Genomic DNA, 21,846 nt, shown 5'->3' on the forward strand with positions numbered 1-21,846 from the left:
TGGGAAAAAATCAAGATGTGAAAGCAAAAAAAATTTTTGAGAGACATTTGAGCTCCAATCCTGCCGTAATATTGCAATCCGGTGATTTGTGATTACTAAGAAAGTTATGAACGACACTTTGAAACAATGGCCATGCTGCTGCTTCATCAGGCATTAAACATTTTGTAAACTTTGCGCCAGTGATTAGTTTTCGAATCTGAAGTCCGAGAAATATTCCTTCTTTGATTTTTGCGTACTGGAAAGCTACTCCTTTGCGATAGATGCTTTGACGAAGTTCTTAATAAGACCAAGTTTAATTTTAAAAGGTAACAATAAAACGTATTGGGGTTTACAACTGTAGGGTGTAGGTGGTACAAATGTTGTAGTAACAAACGTTTACACGTTGTCCTGGCTCATAATGGATAATACTCGACCACCTTTTCTAAAATATATATTCTGTATTCTGCGAAGGGGGATCAAATATAAACGGTAATTTTGTAAAATAAATTTATTGACCAATGGTATACGCAAACTAAACACTTAGCATTTCAATATAGTCTGAATTCTCTGACCCACATACACACTCGATTCGGACTGAGACAGTGTAGCATCCCAAACGAGTGAAAATTTCCGATGGTTTAACGCCTTCATTAGTAAAAACTTTATGATGATGCGTTGTGTAACAGACGAAGGTAGCTTGCGCTCAGTTATGACTGTACTAGGCATGTCGAAATTTTTTTGACCGATATATCTATATTTTATCATAAAAATTAATTATATTTCTTAAACATTATAAAGAATTATTTAATTATTTTTTATCAACTGTTTAAAGGTTTCGTGTATTTCGATACTTCATTTAAAAGGTTTATATATATATATATATATATATATATATATATATATATATAAAATATTAATTTTATTTTATTTATTTTATTATTGATTTTATTTGCAATATATATATATATATATATATATATATATATATATATATATATTGCAAATAAAATCAATATTTTTTTTCTCCGATATATCGATATTTTTCTGGCTTACCGAAACCCCTAGGCTGTAGTGCGGACAGAATACAGCGCAGCTGCTACCCACACCGGTTTTCCCCCTCCTCATAAACCAAAGAACACTCGAGCATCGAATCCTTTAGATCAGAATTACGTGCTAAGCTAAATAGTAAAATTACAGTTTATATTTGATTCCCCCTCGTAACTATCTATCTATTCTATCTATTCCATTCTTTTCAATCTATTTCAAATATTTTGTAAAATATCGATTTTTTCCTGGTTGTTGCAGCAAACAAAATTTTTCTCCGATATATCAATATTTAAAAAAATAGAAGTTAAAAAAATTATTTTTAAAGAAGTCGAAATATTGATACTTTTCTCAAGGAAGCAGTATAGATACGTTTTCATTTTTATAAAAAAAATTTAATCCACATTTCAAGTATTTGTTTAAAATATATCTTAAACAATTAATGTTGTGGTTTTTCAATTTAATCAACCAGGTCATCTAACCTAAAACATCGGTACTTCCTGAGAGAGTCACCAAAGAACTTCAGCTCAAGAAATTACCTTCTTCTTTATGTTGATGGTTTCGTTAATCATCAATACTATTTCATTTGAGGTTCAAGAATTAGCAGACGCTTGGTAGGAATTTTCAACTGTGTATCGTTATCGACAAACGTGAAATTCGACATGTACCAAGGTCGTCACAAGTTCGAAACTAAATATATATTTTGTGGAAACATGCCTGACAAATTATTAGGTTTGGCGATTTTCTACTAATAAAACACCGAGTGCTTATTATTTATCCACATTGTACAATCTTCAACATAGGCGTACGTAAGAAATAATACACCTAAAACAACGAATAATAAAATTATCAAAATATTTTTTAAAAGCTTTCTCTGGAAACGATATCAGTTTTCGCTACAAATTATCTTTTATAGCTTCTGTCGACTGAAAACGGATGCTTCAAAATAGTAATTTGAGTTTTGGAAAGAGAAAAGTTCTATATCAGTTTTTGTTCACTGGTAACCAGAAATTCGTTCACAACCATAGATCCAATTTTGGCGTCCGTCGATTTTATTTGTATTATTTATCTTATATTTCTTAGTAAAAAAATCGGTTTTATACTACTAACAGGGAGGAACTATAGTCGAAAAAATTGAACTACGATTTATCAAAGAAAATACCCTAAATTTGGCCAGAATCTATTCATCGGTGGTGATTGTACTGTGTGACTATAACTATAAAAAAACTAGAACTTTTGTATAATTGAGTGAGTGAGTATAATAGGCACACTAGCAATGAAATGTTCAATACAATATTGAAGAAAAAAAATTAATAAGTACAAATAATAAATCAAAAGTGTGTCCCATATTTACTAAGACAAATCACACTTGTATCGATCGCAAATCTACTAAAAAATTATATAATAATTCATCAAATAATTTACAAAAACCGTTTAAATGTGCTTTAACATATCACACACATACCAATCTAAAATCAAAATGTTCCACCAAATGCGTATACCTTACCCTCAATCTGGTGAAATATAACTCATAGAACTATTTGGTGTACAAGAAACCAGATATTTAATATTGGCTTATTGTAATCTGACCATGACTGGATTTAATTGACATTTATTGAAGGCGTGTATTTAATTGTTATTTTAAGAGTTTATGATTGAATAAGAGTAAACTTGGAAAACTAAGTCTGTCACATTATATATGTTATTTGGTAACTAAAAAAAAGAACAAAATTATTAGGGACTCATACACAATAAACAAAGCAATAAAATATTTTTAACAAAAAAATTGAACCGACCTCAAAAAATAAATAAAGAACTCACTAAAAATTAAAAAATAATTAAACTTAAATAAAACTTGTACATAATAATCCTTGTAATAATTATCTACTACACCTATTTTATATTCAAGGTCCTTATTAATTTTTGAAGTCAATTAAATTTTGTTAAAAAGATTTTATTTTTATTTTTTTGGTGTTAGATTTACTCAATAAATTACGCAGTTATTTTGTTTAATGTTACAATGGGTAGGCCAAGTAAAGGTGCAGCCTGTATGAAGAAAAATAGTAATAAAGAAACAATGTTTGAATATAGGAAGCGCTTCAGGCCCCGGGATCCGCTAGGCCTAGGTGATTTGACAAATGTTCTAACTAAACTACAACAAAAGTTCTTTATTCTTCAAAATTGTTCTCGCCGGGAATCGAACCCGCGACCTCCGTTTAAACCTCTGGAAACTATACGTTTTAACCATTACACCATAGAAACAGTTGTCTACAATATTTTTACGTAGTGTGATATGCTATAGTTAGTGCTTAAAAAGTAAACTGAATGGCTTTTGCATTGAACTACTTCCGATTTTCCATCATATCAGCTCAGAAATAATATTATGAACAAATATCTGATTATTTTAGTACGTAACTTTGAAATTTGAGTGTTTTCCACGACTTAACCTCCTCCCCCCTCTTCCTCCAAACAGATCTTGATTTGGTTTCAATGGGACCACCTCGGAAGTGCACTCTTTGAAAATCGAACTACAATTTACGTAGAAAGCGGCGAACATACATTAATATTATTAAACCTCCTCCTTTTTCGAAGTCCGTTAAACGTGATGTCTAACTTTTTCAACTAACATTTTATCAACAGCATTATTCAATATTTCATTTGCAAAACATTTTACACAATCAAAGGTAGTTGAAATAATAGTCTTCATCATTTTTTCCGTAACTTCTAAATATTTGTCATAACTTTTTTTTTCTTGGAACGAATATTCACAATTTTTTTTGTATATGTTCTAAAGTTTCCTTTTACCAACTATGGGTTGATCTGAACTGGGTCTAAAGTTTAACGTGGGCTCCGAACCACGGTTCTCAGTATTAAGCCTGCCGACTGGCGAGTGACCAACTTTATAAATCATCCCAGAACACATCCGGTCTTACCCAGCCTGGTTACTGGCGTGACTGGGATCATTTTCCTTGTCGGATTTTACACTCTCGCCTAGAACTTTCACAAATTTTAAACAATCACAAACATAAATTTACGACCATGCCCCAGAAGGGTTCGAACCCATGGCTATCGCAACAGTAGGACGACCGTCCCATCACCTTTACCACTGCGCCACCAAGCTGGCAATATTCACAAATTGTTTTGAATTTTTACCGATGTATAAATGCATTAGAGCAAATGCATTTAATACTATCGATACACATTGTCTAATTATAACAACAAAAAATTAAAATATAATCATACAAACCATCCAGTGCGACCAAAAAACTACGTCACGCGCACATTTAGAACGTTTTAGTGCGCATTTAAAATTAACACTGTGAAACGTCAATTTTTCTTTCAAATATATTTGTTTGCAGAACTTTTAGTCGGGGTAAAGTAAATACGTAGAATTAAAATCATAAAATAGGTTTTCAAAGTTAGTCATCGTGCCTATTTAGTGTTAAAAGGAATGTTGAAGATCTTTTTAAACAAGCTTTTAAAATTATCAATTCTCGATACTTTCTCGACAGAATTATTATTAGCTTACGATGTTACAATTTTTCAAATCGTTAATCCTCCTCTAATTTTGGATCTTAATTTTCGATTTTATTACAATCCAGTTTACATAATAAAAATTCACTCGGTATAAATATAAAATCCAGACCGCCCGCTCGGGAGCCGACCGAATTTTCAATTAGAGATTACGCATTTCTGGGAGTGGCCACGAGCGGGAATAAAAACCAGAACCATTTCGAAGGCCCGCAATGAAAAGATGCGAAACACATGCTCTCTCGGCCCGAATCATCTCGTTCTGCGAGAAATTTTCATTAGTTTTGTTGTTTTCGGACAGGTCCGTATTTAGATGTTTTTTTAATGTGTTAATAATTACTAACATTAAGCCTTTAATTCATTTTTGAAGGCGATGTTCATTGAAACCACGTTTAATCGATCGGAACTAATTATAATCTAAAGGAGCGATGTTTGGTGAATTTAACAAAAGATAATATCGTAAATTTAAGTTTTTATCATATTATAAAGTTGCGTTGCGTTGTTCTATAGTATCAACAGTATTTTTTTTCATCATACGTCATACAAAATTACAATAATCAGAGCTGAGTACACGAGGTAGCTTGTTGTACGACGACCTAAGTATTTTCTTTGTCGTCATGGAGAAAAAGCACAAGCGCGGTCATTTTAGATCTAACAAAAGCGTTCGACAAAGATTGGCACATAAAGGCTAATATACAAAGTCATCGAAGCAGGTTTACCCGAAGACCTGATAATTTTACTAGGTTCCTTTTTGTCGGGGGGTCCTTTCAAGTAAATATCGGTAATACACTCTCCAGTCCTAAATCAGTCAAAGCAGGAGTCCCCCAAGGTTCCCCATTAGCCCCAGTATTATTCAACCTCTTTATGTTAGACATTCTGTAGATGCCATTCAGAGAAAATTTCTAGAGGTCGCAAATCAATCCCCAAAAAACCCAGGCCGTAATTTTTCACAATCAGAGAGACATCCGCGCCTGCCAGCTGAGAGTGGAAAAAGTCTCAATCCCGTTGCTAGGAAAAGCCATATATCTCGGCTTCATCTTTGACCGTAGATTCCTATGGTCAACACAGATAAATAAAGCGATCCCCAAAGGCTAGGGTGTCGCCTAACCCTCTCATCTGCAGAAAAAGTAAATTGTCTCCAATGATTAAAGTTTTGCTTTACAAGTTGCTTATCAAATCCGCCAGGTTATATGGATCTAACACTTGGTATTGGTTTGTCGGGCCAAAACTAGTGAGAAAGCTTCAGATAATCCACAATAAACTTGTCATGCAAATTCTGAACGGGCTATGAGCAGTATAAGCCACGTTTTGTCAGAAATACCCAAATTCATCGGGAAGCTAACACAGCAGAAATCAGACGGTTCGTTTTCTTCTTATACAAGAATGTCCATGCAACCTCGGCTCTCTCCAAAGATTCCCACATCAGATCCCTGTCAGAGCCATTCCCAATCCGGTAACCCCGAAGACTAACCCCCCAAAAGCGGCTACCCAAGCCGTCTAAGGTTCTCACGCTTCAATTAAAGCGCCTTCACGGGCATTCCTCAAGTATTTTCTTTGGCGTTGTTAATAATAAAAATAATGCAATGCCGATCCTTTGTGATAGTGAAACCGTTGATAACAGCAACATTGACACTTTATTTATATGGGAAGACAAAATTATTGTGTTTCCTATTTTCCTCTGAATTATTTGATATTATTTCACAATATAAACCAAATCGGTCAAGCCGTTTTTTAGTTTTAATTAGAAAAACGAACAGAAATTAATCTTCTTCTTTAATGTTATTTTTTTCTTTACTTAATATATAAAACAAAGTCGGGTTTGTTTGAACTGTTGTAACTCGAGAACGGCTGGACCGATTTTCATGGTTTTTGTTGGATTTGTCTTCGTCCCGAATAGCAGAATATCTATTAAAAACATTGGAAAATTGACGTCAAAATAAAATAAAATAAAAGAGAAAACATTTTTCCATACAAAATGTTTGTGGATTTCATATCTGTTCATCCCGTCGATACGGTAAACTCTCCCCTCATGTTAAAGGACGTATTTATATAAAAGTATAGAATAGTGTCAGTTGAAAAAGCATTGAGATATTTATTGGTTGTCAAAGATATATGTACAAATGACTTAATTATAAAAAACAATAACTGTCAAATCGATTGGTCTCACTTCTGATGAAGAACGACAAATTGCACGACAACGGAGTTGGTAATGCACGAAGTAGGGCCCTAATTCGTGAGGATACTGTAAACTGGAGGAGATTTCAGTTTACCACATGCGCATTTTCATTTATTTGAATTAATAGTCTGAGTGAGCAAGCGCTCTCGTGGCAAGCTCTAGGCAAGTCCATATACTTTGTTTTGTAACGGGTGTTTAAAATTTTACTCTAATATATTTTCGGAGTAATTTAGCCCTATAAAATTAAAAAGCAATAATCAAACATGTTACAATAGTAAAGGAACTGCTTTAAACTCATTTAAAAACTAGTAAAGACAGTAATACGAAAATTATCATTAATTTTTCATGAAATATTTAAAGTTAAATGCTAATTAAAATGCACATTTGTGTGTTGTAATTTTGTTTACTCAGTAAATAAAAATTGGGAAACATTTGAAAATAAAAAGTAATGTTCTATTAGAACATTTTATTACAAATCTTTTGAAAAATGGAGTGAAAACCACCATATATATAGAGATTATATTGATATGATATTATATATATGAGTGATATGTTTACATCAAGTCCATGCGCCATATTTACATAAAGACATCATATTGAAACATTTTAGACCAAGTCCATAAACCATATTAACCATAGAGACTTGATATTATCTAATATTATTTAATATTATTAATCTAATGTTATTTACAAAAATGTCCAGAAACCATATGTCTATATGTAATTCATCTTTCTCAAAGAAAATCTTCATCTTTCACACCATCGCACTTTTCACATGAAAGAAGTCACCAGGCGATATATCATTATTTTCATAACAATTTATTTACCTATGGTCTTTTATAAAAATATATTCTTTTTCCTTGTTTGTTTCACTCCTCCACCTTCAGAATAGTAGTCGTTATATCGTTAGTGTTTTATTGATGTTATATGTTTTGTTCACTCGATTCAGATCAACTCATACTGGTAAATTTGATTAAATCGTCAGGGTGTCATTCATTGGTAAATTTGATCTTTTTAAAATATAGTTCTCCACCATTCTTGCATCTAGCAACTTCATCTATAAAAGAAAAATTAAATCGATATATCATGATTGAAGGAAATGTCTCATTTTTATCAGTTATGTTAATTTTTGCTACTATTGTGATGGATAAACCCCAGTGAATGAATCGATTACTGATCTGATTATCTTTTAATTAACGTATTGTACATTTACTAACCTAAAACGCATGGATGATTAATTGCAACAAAATTTGTATAAAAGTTATAATTACCTTTATTATTACTTCTAGTACAATTGTATATTATTTCTCTCATACCCCTTGCAACGTTTTTATTTAAACAAAAAAAAAAATTGTATTCTTTGCTTCTTGTTATCGTTTTCAAATCTGCTGCTATATCGGAGTGAAATGTTGACATATAATGACTTCTCACTATAAACAAAACTAATGCTGTTTGGATATTTTAACATTATAAAACTTAACCTTACATTCCGTACTTATGTTTGTTCTTCCATATTTTAAAACCAATGTATGTTACAATACTAAGAATAAGACAACAATTTAATTATTGTTGTTATAAACTTGTTAATGCATCCCAAAATGTAAATATTCTGGATTATTTGTTTTCACTAGATCAACGGTTAGTTTTAAAATGGCCGATTATACACTGTAGGTGGTGAAAGAGAGAGCGCAATATAGCCGATTGTGCGCATACGTCAATACCATCAATCCCTGTAGTTTAGCGTATTCTTACTTCGTGCTTCTCAAGCACAAGAGTATATAAAGACTAGATTAGAAACGAGAAATCGTAGAGCTTATCGAACGAATCAACAACTAGATAATCTTTAAGAAGAAATACTTTAAGAAGTGTTGATTTGAATCACAGCCGTATCATCTCCTTTGCATTGGTCTAATAGACGTAGTTTCTGAGCATTGTAGGCCGTTTAAGTTTGTTGGAGAGATGCCTGAATGGTGCTGAATTATTGGCAAAGGGAAATTGCCATTATTGGTTCCACCACCAGAGCCATTACATTTCTTGCTTCGTGGCGACACACCATAATCACGACTTTTTCTAGCGAACAATCAAAAATATAATGGCTGTTCTCAAATTACTTCATTTGTAGCGGAAATTCCAGAAGAACACACATTTAATCTAATATTCAAGGTAATATACGTTGAAGAGATAAAACATGATAAAACATTCGCTAAAATATAGAATAAAATAGTATCATTTACACATGATATTTTGAATTAATAATACCTACCGATTCTGCATAATATATTAATTGTGTAAAGGGGGGGACGTGTAAAGTTCTTATATATTTTTGATCTAAAACAATCAGATATTTTTGTATAATGTAATTGCTGGGCTGATGTGACGGAAAATCGGAAGTTGTTGAGTGCAAAAGGCGTTGTTTGCTTTTTAAGCACGAGCCATATCATATGAGACGCCGTAGAAATATTATATGCAACCACTTCTACGATGTAATGGTTAGAGCATTTAGATCACACGCGGAAGTCGCAGGTTCGATTCCCGGCGGGGACAACAACTTTTTGCTTTGGTTAGCAACTTTGGTTAGAACATTTCTTAAATCTCTTAGGCTAAGTAGTGGACCCCGGGGTCTGAAGCGTTCCTTATTTTCAATTATTGTTTATTCCTATTTTTCCTCATACGCGCTGCACCTTTACTTGGCCTACCCATTGTAATATTTAATAAAATAACTGCGTAAGTTATTGAGTAAATATTTAACACTAGAAAGAGAAAAATTAAATGTTTTAAACAAAAAAAAATGAACCGACTTCCGAATATTGTAAATAGTTTAATAGCTTTAGGTAGATATTAATCTAAATTGCATGTATAGTAGAATATAAAATACGTATAATAGATAGGTTAAATAAGGTTTCTGTTTATTTTTATGTTATTTTGTTTTTGTTTATATTAAGGTTCATTATTTTTTACCTTTTAGTGAGTTTATTTATTTTTTGAAATCGGTTCAATTTTTATGTTAAAAATATTTTTTTATTTGTAATAATCCATGAGTTTTTATCTTTTAAACTCGACTGGCGATTGTATGGCTTCATTAAGTAAATATTACCAAAGGTGCCATCTTTAGGAAAAAAAAGGAAATTATTTTTCCCCCCAGTGTCATATATAATTTTTACTTATATTGATCTTGACAACCTTATATAGATAATGTATGTTATTAATTAATGAATAAAACTTAATTCTTATATCGAATTTAAATTTTTATATTTATGTTTTACCCTCTATCTAGAGGACATGTTAAATACAACAAAAATACATTCTAAAGCGTACTATTTCAATCCAGAGCAAGGTATTGTTCAGAATGCTGAATAAAAGCTTTTCAGTAAAGATTATTTAATGCTGTTAACAACTTTGAGCTTTTATACTGATTATCTGTAAGCCAGCATACGATGTATATAATGGATCGAAAACGAGAAGTTCTTTAATATTTCACATTGTCTGTAACATCGTGTAGACATTAGGATTTAATTTTTTAAATATAACATCGTTATTTTTAAATGTAGTATCAGATGGATTTATCAAGTTATACAAGATTTCGACATGAAATAAGATGACGCGACGTAGGATGCGGACAATGCGCAGGAAATCAAAATGTTGAACCAAACAGAAACTATGTAAAAGGTGTTACTCTTTAAATTAAGTAGTCTAATTTAATTTTTGCTAATTGGGAAAATACATGCTGATTTGGGAAATGATACTAGTTATACTGCACTTGTCTTGCTTGTGTATTGAGACGAGTACAACAGAACAATAGTAATAATTTAATATGTATAGTCTATTCAAAGTGTTTTTGTACATACGCCATAAAGATGTTTGCTGTATTCCCTACCGCAATTTGTAAATTCTTTTTAGAATCAGACAATATTTTTCTTCTCATTTTATTCTAGTTAAAAAGAGACACAATGCTGTCTGATTAGTTCCAACAGGTAAACGAACGAGCCTGTCAAAGTCGTCCGGTTGTCAGACGTATGCAAAATTCTTGAAAGCAATAGTGATAATAGGTTATAACTGTAACTTATAAAATATTGTGGCTGTATAATTAACTGCAGTTATTGGATGTACTATAATGTTAAAATAAATTATATTAGATAACATTTTTGTTTATTTATTTTATTTAGATTAGAATTTTGTTGTATGTTAAAGCCAAACTGAACTGACTGTAAAACTCATGTGTTAACGCTGTTATTAAATATTTGTGGTTAGTATTAAGAATTATAACAGTTGCCTATAAAAGGAATAATAAGGTCATTTCGTAGAGTTGATGCGGCAATATTGCGATATTTTCAAAAATATAAATAAATAAATAAATATATATATATATATATATATATATATATATATATATATATATATATATATATATATATAAACTCAGTTTCCATGGGCTGCGTTGTTTACATGTTTACGTAATATGGTGTTTCACTAGAGTTTTGTAGTTTTTATATTCTATTTATTTCAATATTCCAATGGAAATGAAATGTTTTAAGGTTTTCACGTTGATTTTGCAATTTGTTTAGCTACGTTGCTAGGACCTCCGCTCCTACTTATAGAAGAAATCGTAAATATGATTGCATTTGATTAATTTAAGAGCACATTAGAGGAAGGCAGTGGGTTTAGATTACTGTTTACTGATATATCTTTTGGATTGACTATAGGAATATGTGTTTTCAAACTTTCTGAATATTAGTTCAACGGTAGTCCATAGTTCATTGGGAGTTCCGAATCAAGTGGGCACGAAATGATTTGATTAACGATGGATGTTTTTACCGGAAGGAGTGATATACAGTGGGATCGAAAAAGGTTGCACACATCAAAACTTAATCACAAATACGCGATGAGTGTAATAAAAAATCACAAAAACATTGATTTATAATAGTAAGATTTATTTTTAAACTAGCGACCCGCCCCGGCTTCGCACGGGTGCAATGCTGATACTAAATTAAATACACTACAGAAAAAATATGAACGTTGTATATAAAAACATAGCGGCCCGCTCCGACTTTGCACGGGCATAAAATATATATGCCTATGTCACCCAATGAAAACATGATTAAAATCGATCCAGTATTTTTGGTTCATTCATTACTGCTCTTGGCCTGCACGCATTAAATTTGGAGTAAAACAATTCCTCTTCCCCTATACTTACTATGAAGATTTCCTGCTATCTTTGGAATATCTAAATTCATACAATTTTTATTACATTACACATTTTTAAACGCAAATTTTAAATTTGTAATATCTCCGAAAATATTTGTTTAATTTACATGCTGTAAGGAACCATATTGATCTATATTAATTGCACACTGTATTTAAGGTACTTAATTCGATAAGGATTAATGCCGTATTGCTTAAAATAGCTTCGTAGATAAGCCATTTTCTCACGTAAAAAGTAAACAATAAAAATGGTTAATGTGGGTTATCCCTAAAAGATAAACATATACCATCGCGGACTTTTTTGTAGACCTTTTTATGGTGTACAATACTGTAGTACATTAATTTGATCTAACTCGTAGGGTTAGGCAGCGTTTTTGCTAATTGCTAAATAAGCCTAAAAAAATAGGTTAATTTACGACATCACGTTAGAAACCTCTAAAATTAGCAATGTTGCCTTAGTATATTATGCATGTATTATACATATAAACCTTCCTCTTGAATCACTCTATCTATTGAAAAAACCGCATCAAAATCCGTTGCGTAGTTTTAAAGATTTAAGCGCACATAGGGATATAGGGACAGAAAAGGCGACTTTGTTTTATACTATGTAGTGATTACAAGTGTGATTACTAAGATTTTAGTAGAAAGATACAAATTAGAAATTAGTAGAACGAAGAAATTGAATTAAATCGTCGATGGTGACTAAATAAAATAATAATTTTAAAAAGAGTAACTGAATTTTTATAGAATTTAACTGAGTAACTATTCCAGTCACACTAGTCATGAGATTTGGCAGACTATTGAAAAATATGTTTTATTATAACACTTTTTTTTATTAATCTCTTAGAACTTCAACAGTCAGTCGGTGAGCAATAAATATTTTTTATGATTTCCTTTATACAATATAATTATACTGACATATAGAAAATCTCTTCAGTAAGTGATGTGTTGTACAAACTTATAAATCTTATTCTAGGGACTACTCTAACTTATTCTAGAGTTCTAATCAGTTCGTATGGTTGTTTACGTTTCAGCCTAGACACTTCACTGTCATAGCGCACATTTATCTATTTGGGGAGCGCATTGAGATGCACTAACAGTCTTTCAGGGTACTTTTCACTAACACTTTAAATCACATTCGTTATGGGTTCTAAGAGGATGAATTAGCTGAATTAGTTTGTTGGAGACGTAATATGAATGATAACTATGTTAGATTTGCTATTAGTACGCCACAGTTCAAGGGGGTTGAAGTCCCCACAATACAACAAGGTTCTGCTAAATTATCTACGGATAGTTTAGATTTACGCCATATCAGCCAATAGATTTGATTACTATAGCACTCGACAAACAAATTATTCTAAAAAGTATCCAATACCAGTACGGTCGTCAATTGGGAACTGTAAGAACAGTATTAATGAATGATGTCCATATAGTGTGAATGAATTATTGAATCATATAGTTGCTAATTCCATATTTGCTAATGCAAATCAAAATTATATCGGTAGCCAAACCGTCCTCCAGTGCGACCAAAACAACTACGTCACGTACGGATTTAGAGCGCTGTAGCACGCATTTTCAATTACACTATTTCGAATTTCTTTCAAATCAATTTTTTTCAGGAATAACTTTTTTTCCGTTTGGAATATGTAGAATGGTATGTAAAATAGTTTTTCAAAAATAATAATCATGCTCATTATATGCAAAAAGCCCGAATACTAAAATAACTATTGAATTTATTATTTTTTAAGTCGAACGAACATTTTTATAAAATTTAGAAAGGTCTGCTGACAGACAAAATTATCCAAAAAGTTTTCAAAACAAAATATTTTTGTTTGAACACGCCATATGGTTTGTGCAATACGTTCCTGCTACTGCGGCTAAAATATGTGACGCTAAATAAAAACCTAACATTATCTCGTTGTGAAGGCAGGATTTTCTCTTGAATAAAATTTGAATTCTCTGAAATAAAAGCCTTCATTGTTCAAAGCAAAATGCTATAATATTTAAACCAGTTCTGATTCGAGATAAGTTTAAATTAAGCAATTGTTTAAAATTTGTCGATTTTTATTGGATTCGTATACACGCTTAAATCAACTGAATGGAAACGTATACAAAGCAGCTGTAAAAATCATTAAGTAATTTTATTTGTGAATAATGAAGCTCGCATTCTATTTATATACATGAGTGATATAAATGAAAATTAAGAATGTCTTGAAATTCACATTTCCAAAATGTATGAAAATATTTTAATGAGGCTTTAAATTATATCAGGCAAATGAAATTAAAAAAAGGATGAAAATACTATTTTTATTATACAACTTTATCCTTTTATCCTGACCTAATCTTGCAATTGTATTAATTATAATCAGTCTTGTATCAGAATTAAAATTCTATTACATATTACAAAATCGCAAAATAAAAAGTATGTAATATTTCAAATACAGTAAGGAGTAACAATGTGTTAATTCTTTATAAATTTTTTATATCTTTTTTTATTAAATCTTAAACTTAAAATAATCAGTCTCTTATGAAAATATCATAAATAATAATATATAAATAAAGAAAAAAAACTTATAAAAGTATTAATATTAACAAGTTATTGTCCGTAATCTTGTAATTCTTCTCTATTGTAATTTGTGTAGTATATTATTTTTACTTTATTTAAAAATACATTGTAACTCGACCGTAAATAGCCGAAGAGGCTGATGGGCTTTTAAAATAATAAATAAATAAATAAATTAGAGCGGATGTTTCCTTTTCATTTTACAGTAATTAAAAAGAGAAAGAATGATGAATGCGTCCGAACTTGTAACCGAATTACCGTCTGGTACTTAATGGTAACAAAATCGTTTAACAACAAACTAACAATCAAACTTCTACTAAATATTCAGTGGTAGGTTTTGGGAATAAAAGATGAACAGAATTTTTTGACTAAGTAGAGGAATGTCATCTTCTCCTTCTATGATTGGTTTGTTCTGCGCATGCGCATTATGGTCATCTGCATCTAGTTTTGTTTATTATTTGAAATTATATGATTATGTTTTCATTTACTTGTTAATTTAACAAGACTTACAGACAGATGTAAAAATTTAATGAAATTGAGATAACATAACAGGACTAGTATTGGTAATCATTAATAAATTTTTATTGGTAATCGAAGAAATTAACAAATCATAACGACGACGAGGATTATAAGCTTAGACGACAAATTGAATTTATGAATATATACGTATATTAATAACACTTAGTATCTGTATACTGAACAATATATTATTGAAAAAAAAATTTGAAAGCGTTTCTAAAATTAAACTGTGAATAAAAATTATTATCGTCTGAATGTGACAATATCAATGAAATTACCAAGATAGGATAATTTTCAAATCTCATATAATGACCGATAATGTAAAATGTAAGTAGTTATTCAACACAGTTTGGTAGGGTATGTTAGATTTGTTTATCAATATTAATTAATATCATGGTTTCTAGTGGTTATTAAAAAATATGATATGTAAACATGAACATTTGATAATAATTTATAAGAAACAGATGCTAATACTGTTACAGACTAATACAGAAGATGTTATACATGCTTAAAGCATATAAGAGACATAGATGCTACCAGATGTAAAGTTGGGGGAGAAGAATCAAAGACGTCAACTTTGTTTTGTTTCTTTCATTTTCGTTAATGTTTTAAATACCCTAGTTAAAAGCCATTATCTATATTATTTTAAGTGCAAAGAAAAACATATTACTAAATTTGAGAAACATAACAAAGATCTATTGATAGAAGTTTGATTTTCTTTGATGATAATTGTAATAGCATTATAATGAATTGTTTTTCAAGGATAACTAATATCGTTAAATTTACTTCTTAACGAAATATTTTTCTGTAAACAATGAAATCGTCATACATAACCAAACTAATTTGAAATACTATTTATTTTATTTAAGTGCGCATGTGCTTTTCCTGATAATGTACTATAGTATATCCAATTACACAGTCAATGTACATCATCAAAATTTATGACTTCAGTAGGTCGCAATACTGCCGCATCAAATTAAACTTGTGGTTTACAATATTTGCCGGTTTAAAACTAGTGTTGGGAACAATCGACTGAAATCGACTATCGACTGTTAAGTAATTGACTACTTTTTACTATCGACTGTTTCAGTCGCTCGACTGATTCGACTGTTTTTACTAGTAACTGTTTTCATTCGCTATTTTCGGTCCGACTGATTTTATTACTATTTACTATCGACTGTTTCAATCGTGTACTTTTAGTTACTATTTTTGGTTCTACTAGTTCATTCGACTGATTTTTAATGTTCTGGCCTTGTCGTCCTAGCCGCGACCTTGAAAGTAATGCGCCGAATTTATGCTTATATAGATTTGTAATTTACATGTAATATATGCGGTTTTATGTTTTTTTTTGTAGTTTGGTTGTGAATAACCATATATTGTAAATTAATATAGCAGCATTTTGGAATGCTAGTTTTCGAGAAAAATTAAATTGTAAATGATAAATAGTAAGATACTTTTGACTGGCATAATAGGTAATATTTTGGACTGGTATAATAGGTAATACTTTTTTGATAAACTTTCACGATTTTTGTCCAAGCTTCTTGTTTGTCAAAACTTTTTTCCTAAAATCTTGAAAGCTAAAATTAGGTTCCAAAGGTTTCAGAAATTGTATCGATCCAAAAGATTTGAAGAATTTTTTACAGTAGCAGCAGTAGTAAAAAGGTGAATAAAGTATATTAAATATTTCTAATAAATACATTTTCTGATAGGACAACTTTACTTTAATATTCAACAATTTATTTTGTTGGCTATTAAGAAGAGCACCACTTTGCTAACGAACGGACTGTCTTAACAGAATGTGTACAACTTTTAAAGCTCATTGAGATAATGACCACCGAGTTATCTGGTGAAAGATATCCCAACGATGTCTTTAATTATACCTTTAATAAGAGGACTGCAACATTCCATCAAATCCAGGATTTTAACAAGTGAATGGGGAAAAATGAGAAAATTGTCTATTAGATGTCATCAATAAAATAATAGCAATTTTACAAATGAACACGATAAGCGGGAAATCAACATTTTTAGATAGTAGATTTAAAAAAGCAGGATTTGGTATTGCAAATAATGCTGAGGCGATACAAAAAGTTATCACAAAAGAGGTATCTTCCTTTCTAACTTAAACGTAACAAAAAATACAAATATAGCTCCACAACTCGAAATTCAAGACACAACTACTGACCAAGAATATATTGACATCTGGAGATATTTTGATAAAAAAAAGGCTAGAATGAAAGAAATAATTACTCCAAGTACTGCAGCAACTTTACAGATTTAGCAGTATTTGGAAATTCTATTTATTGGGCGTTTAGAAAACCCATTGGATTTTTGGCAAGCCCATAAAATGAAACTACCTGAATTATATCAGTTACATGTAAAATATTCCTCTATACCCGCAACATCTGTCCCCTGGGAACGAGTTTTTTCAAAATCTGGGCAAATAACGATCAAAGAAATCGCCTCACGGGAGAAAAGTTGAACATGATACTATTCACAGTAATTTAAAAATATTTCCGTTCAAAAATAAATAAAATTTATTTAAAAAGGGTCTGGTAGTTATTGTACGATTATTTTTAGGTTCATCATGGATTAGATTTTTCAATGATTTTCAATATTTAGTAGTTATGGTTATTGAAAATCTTTAGTTTTTAGGTTTTGTTTAAGTTGTATTGTACTATTTATATTAATTATACTATGTTATTTAAAAATAGCAATTAATATATTAAAACACGATAAAATATTTATGGTATTATTATTCCATTCATTTTTACACATCCACGGAACATTCAATGTAAAAGTAATCCTACTTACTTTATTAATTATATTATTTATTGCATGTTAATAGAAATTAGTATTTTTTTTCCTTTTGCTCCAAGCATTTATCTCTGTCCTTTCCTATCTCACATTTTATACAGACAAGAATTCGTACATCCTCGTCTGACATCACGAATGGAAAAAAACAGTCGAACCGTGCATTTGACTGAAAATATTAATTTTTTTGTTTTGTTGTTTTGCGACTATCGACTGTTTCGACTGTTTTCAGTCGATAGTTCCCAACGCTATTTAAAACATCTAATTATTATCACTAACATTTTGAATGAATTTGTACCTACACAAATCGAATTTTATAACTAGCGTTGTGAACTAGAGACTGAAAACGACTATCGACTATTTAGTAATAGACTACTTTTTACTATCGACTGTTTCAGTAACTATTTTTGGTTCGGCTGATTTTACTAGGTTTTACCAGTGACTGTTTTAGTCGACTCTTTTCAGTCGCTATTTTCGGTCCGACTGATTTTGTTACTATTTAGTATCGACTATTTTTCGTTCTACTAGTTTCATTCGACTGATTTTTAACGTTCTGGCTCTGTCGTCCTAGCCGCAACCTTAACAAGAATGTTCCCAATTTATGCTTACGTAGATTTACAGGACTTGTAGTTTGTTTGTAAATAACAATATATTGTATTATTAATATAATAGTATTTTGGAACGATATTTTTCAAAATTGTTAATGTCTAAAAAGATTAAAATTGTGAATGTTAAATAGTAAAATATTTTTGACTCTTTTTATAGTAATAATAGGTATCAGTTCCGTTACTCTCTCAATTTTTGTTAAAAAATATTTCCGTTCAATAATAAATAAAGCATTTACTTTATTTTAAAAAGCTCTAGTAGTTATTGCGCGATCATTTTTAATTATGTCGTGGATTAGTTTTTTTTTCTAAGATTAGGTATATATTTAATTTTTATTTAGTATCTATGGTTATTCTACATTTAGTTTTTAGGGTTTATTTGAGTTCTATTGAATTATCTATATTTATTAATTAGTTAATTATTTAAACATAGCAATTAGCATATTAAAATAGGTTACACATTTGTAGAGAATTATTCCACTCCACAGATCCACAGAACATTCAAATATAAAAGTAATTCTACTTCGTTTAAAATGAAATTATTAATTGCATGTTAATAATATTCAGTAATTTTTTTTCCTTTTCTTTTTTAAAGTTTGTACGTGAACATCATGAATTTAAAAAACAGCCGAACCGTGCATTTAACAGAAAATAGTAATTATTATTTTCAGTCACTAGTTTTTTGACTATCGACTGTTTCGATTGTTTTCAGTCGATAGTTCCCAACGCTACTTATAACCTATGTTAGATCGATTCGGTTACATATTCTGACGCATCAGACACCACTCTGTCACTGGGGTAAAATGTGAAGGAAAAATCTGCTCTGACTTTAAAACGAATTTTACATTTTTACAAAATGCATTTGGCGGAATATTCGACGTCATCTATAACGTGCATTGGCTGTTTTATTGAAAGGACCATACATTGTGTTCACTTTTTTGTAATACGGATATCGGCCGCGGAAAAAAATATTGATGTATCGACGAACAAAAAATATCGATACTTATTTTTAATATTATCGATATTTCTTCATCCAACCTTAATTTTTCACGCAAAATTCACTTCGTCGGAAAGAGGAGAAATCTCATAGCAAAAGTTCGATACACTCCTTCAAAAACTCTAGGCCGCTAATATCGATATTTTATTTTGCAATTCAAAAGCATAAAATCATATAATATAAACACTCGTTCCAATACTAATGGAGTTTTGTGATAATATAAACAGCCCATCACCGATAATTACCTTTTACTAATATTTATTAACATGTATGCATGTTTATTTGGCTAAATCATCTAAGATGATGCTAAAAATATCAAGATGATTTATTATATTATAAGCAACTTAGTGCTAACAGATACTTTTTTTTAAATATCGAAAAATATCGTCCATCAAGATATCGATATATCGATCAAAAATAATATCGCCGAAAAATATCAATATATTGATATTTTTTCAATTTCAATAGACTACCCTGTTGTAGTCTCTTATATCCATCAGTAATGTCATCGAGCCTCCCAAAGGTGCACGTTTATTGTTTACGGGGCGATTACAAAAGGAGTGCTTTCGTTAATTGGCGCCACTTTTAAAACTCTATATTCTTCAACTAAAACCTATATCTCTCTTAATTGATGAATAGATACGTTGCTATCATGTAATGTCAAATGTATCTTTGGGATTCAGTTATAATATAATGTCCTATTTTTTATTTTCCATGAACTCGTTTTAGCACCTTTTAATAAAAATATTGGGAACTATCGAAAACGACTATCGATCGTTTAGTAAATGACTACTTGTCATTTTGTAGTTCTCAACTTTTACTTAACTCCCACTTAAAACTACTTAATTCCTTAAATAATAATTTGTGAATATATTAATAATCAATTGAAAATTATAAAAATTACGCCATAAGATTTCTGAATTAGGAACCACCAAAAATATTTAGTCAGAACAAACAAAAAGAAAATTTCTTTATACTATACTATTAGACTGTGCAGAAAATATTCTTAATTAACTAAAATTAGTCAATACAAAGGCGACTCTTCTTTCTTTCAATAAAACCGCGTTTAAACTTTCACTTGTATATTTTATATTTTATGAATTTGACTGAAATAGTAAGTAATACATCTTATTTTCAGTCGATAGTTCTCAACTCAACAAGTTTTTATTGATTAATATTATACAAATCCTAATCCATACTAATTTTAAATACATAAAAAGGAAAACCATCTAACAATAAATCAGAACAAAGCTAAAAACCTTGAAGGATACGGTTGGTGTGTCGCAACAGGTCTCTATCTTCTCTCTCGTACGCATCCATCGGCATGATCCATAATAAATAGGCCAAACTATACGGTCCGGATTTCTGGCCTTCGTCCAAGCGAAAGCAAATCGAAAATAACTCCTTACACTCCGAATTCGTCGCCCGCAAAGAATGTTCATTGCGTAGTGTACGCTTCCGTTTGGGTGTTCATCGTTTTTTAAGTCGCGTGTGCACTTGTTTCTTATTTCTGTACCGTTGAAAGAGGTGGATTGCTATGGCGGATCATCACCTTGATAGCTCCAACGGTACGTCTATTAAATATAGTTCATTTTAAACCGCCAAAACAATATCTAGGGGTGTCTAGTTCGAATGTGTTGAACCAAGCAATTTGTGTTTACTCTCTTAAAAAATTTTGTTTGTTAAAAATAAAATATATAACAATAATGACTTATTGGAATTCAGATGACATTATCAACAATAAAAAACGACGAATTATGTTTAATTGGACCAACATTATTGATTTTTTAAAAATTTGATTTCTTAAAAATTTATTACGAGTTGTTGCCCACTAACTTACAATCTGTTTCTACAGTAGCTTATCTTAAAACTACGCACTTATATAGGAAGACCCAATGGACCTTATTTAGTATCTAATAAGATAAAAGGTAGTAGCAATTTTCAGCGTTTTTACCATTTAGTACACTTCGCTACACAACTACACAAGATCATACAAGGTTTGATTCTCTTGAGTCTGCGTCCTAGTACATTGCTGTCCAAGATCTGAAGAACTTTACTCGTGTTTTGTTGCGAATCTTTTGAAACTTCCTTAATACATGACATTTGTGTTGTAAATAATTGTTTCTGTAGTATATGGGTGCATCCGCAGTACCTCTCAGGACTTTGTCCTGATATACTTGTGTTATGTTAATATTACTTCTCGCAAAACATCTTCATAACTAAATTCCATATAGGTCTTAGTATCTCCTTATACAGCAGCAACTTATTATGTACGGATAATATAGATTTCCTTCCTAATAATCAGTAGAGCTTCATCCTAAGATATTTAGCATTGTTACTGTATGGGATGATAATATTATTCATATTTATTGGTATATGAACAGTTTCGTTGTAGCACTGGTGTACTTTTATTCTCCATGTC

General features: G+C 30.7%; 1 protein-coding gene across 8 annotated transcripts in view; it reads left to right on the forward strand.

The window, feature by feature from the left end:
- Positions 1–21,846, forward strand: part of Liprin-beta (liprin-beta 1) — a 144,401-nt gene that overhangs the window by 94,605 nt on the left and 27,950 nt on the right. The gene's annotated exons all lie outside the window — the stretch shown is intronic.

The sequence above is a fragment of the Rhynchophorus ferrugineus genome, unplaced genomic scaffold (genome assembly GCF_030347505.1).
Source record: "Rhynchophorus ferrugineus isolate W39M unplaced genomic scaffold, kcgeb_rfMv2 rfM11, whole genome shotgun sequence".
Lineage (NCBI taxonomy): Eukaryota > Metazoa > Arthropoda > Insecta > Coleoptera > Curculionidae > Rhynchophorus > Rhynchophorus ferrugineus.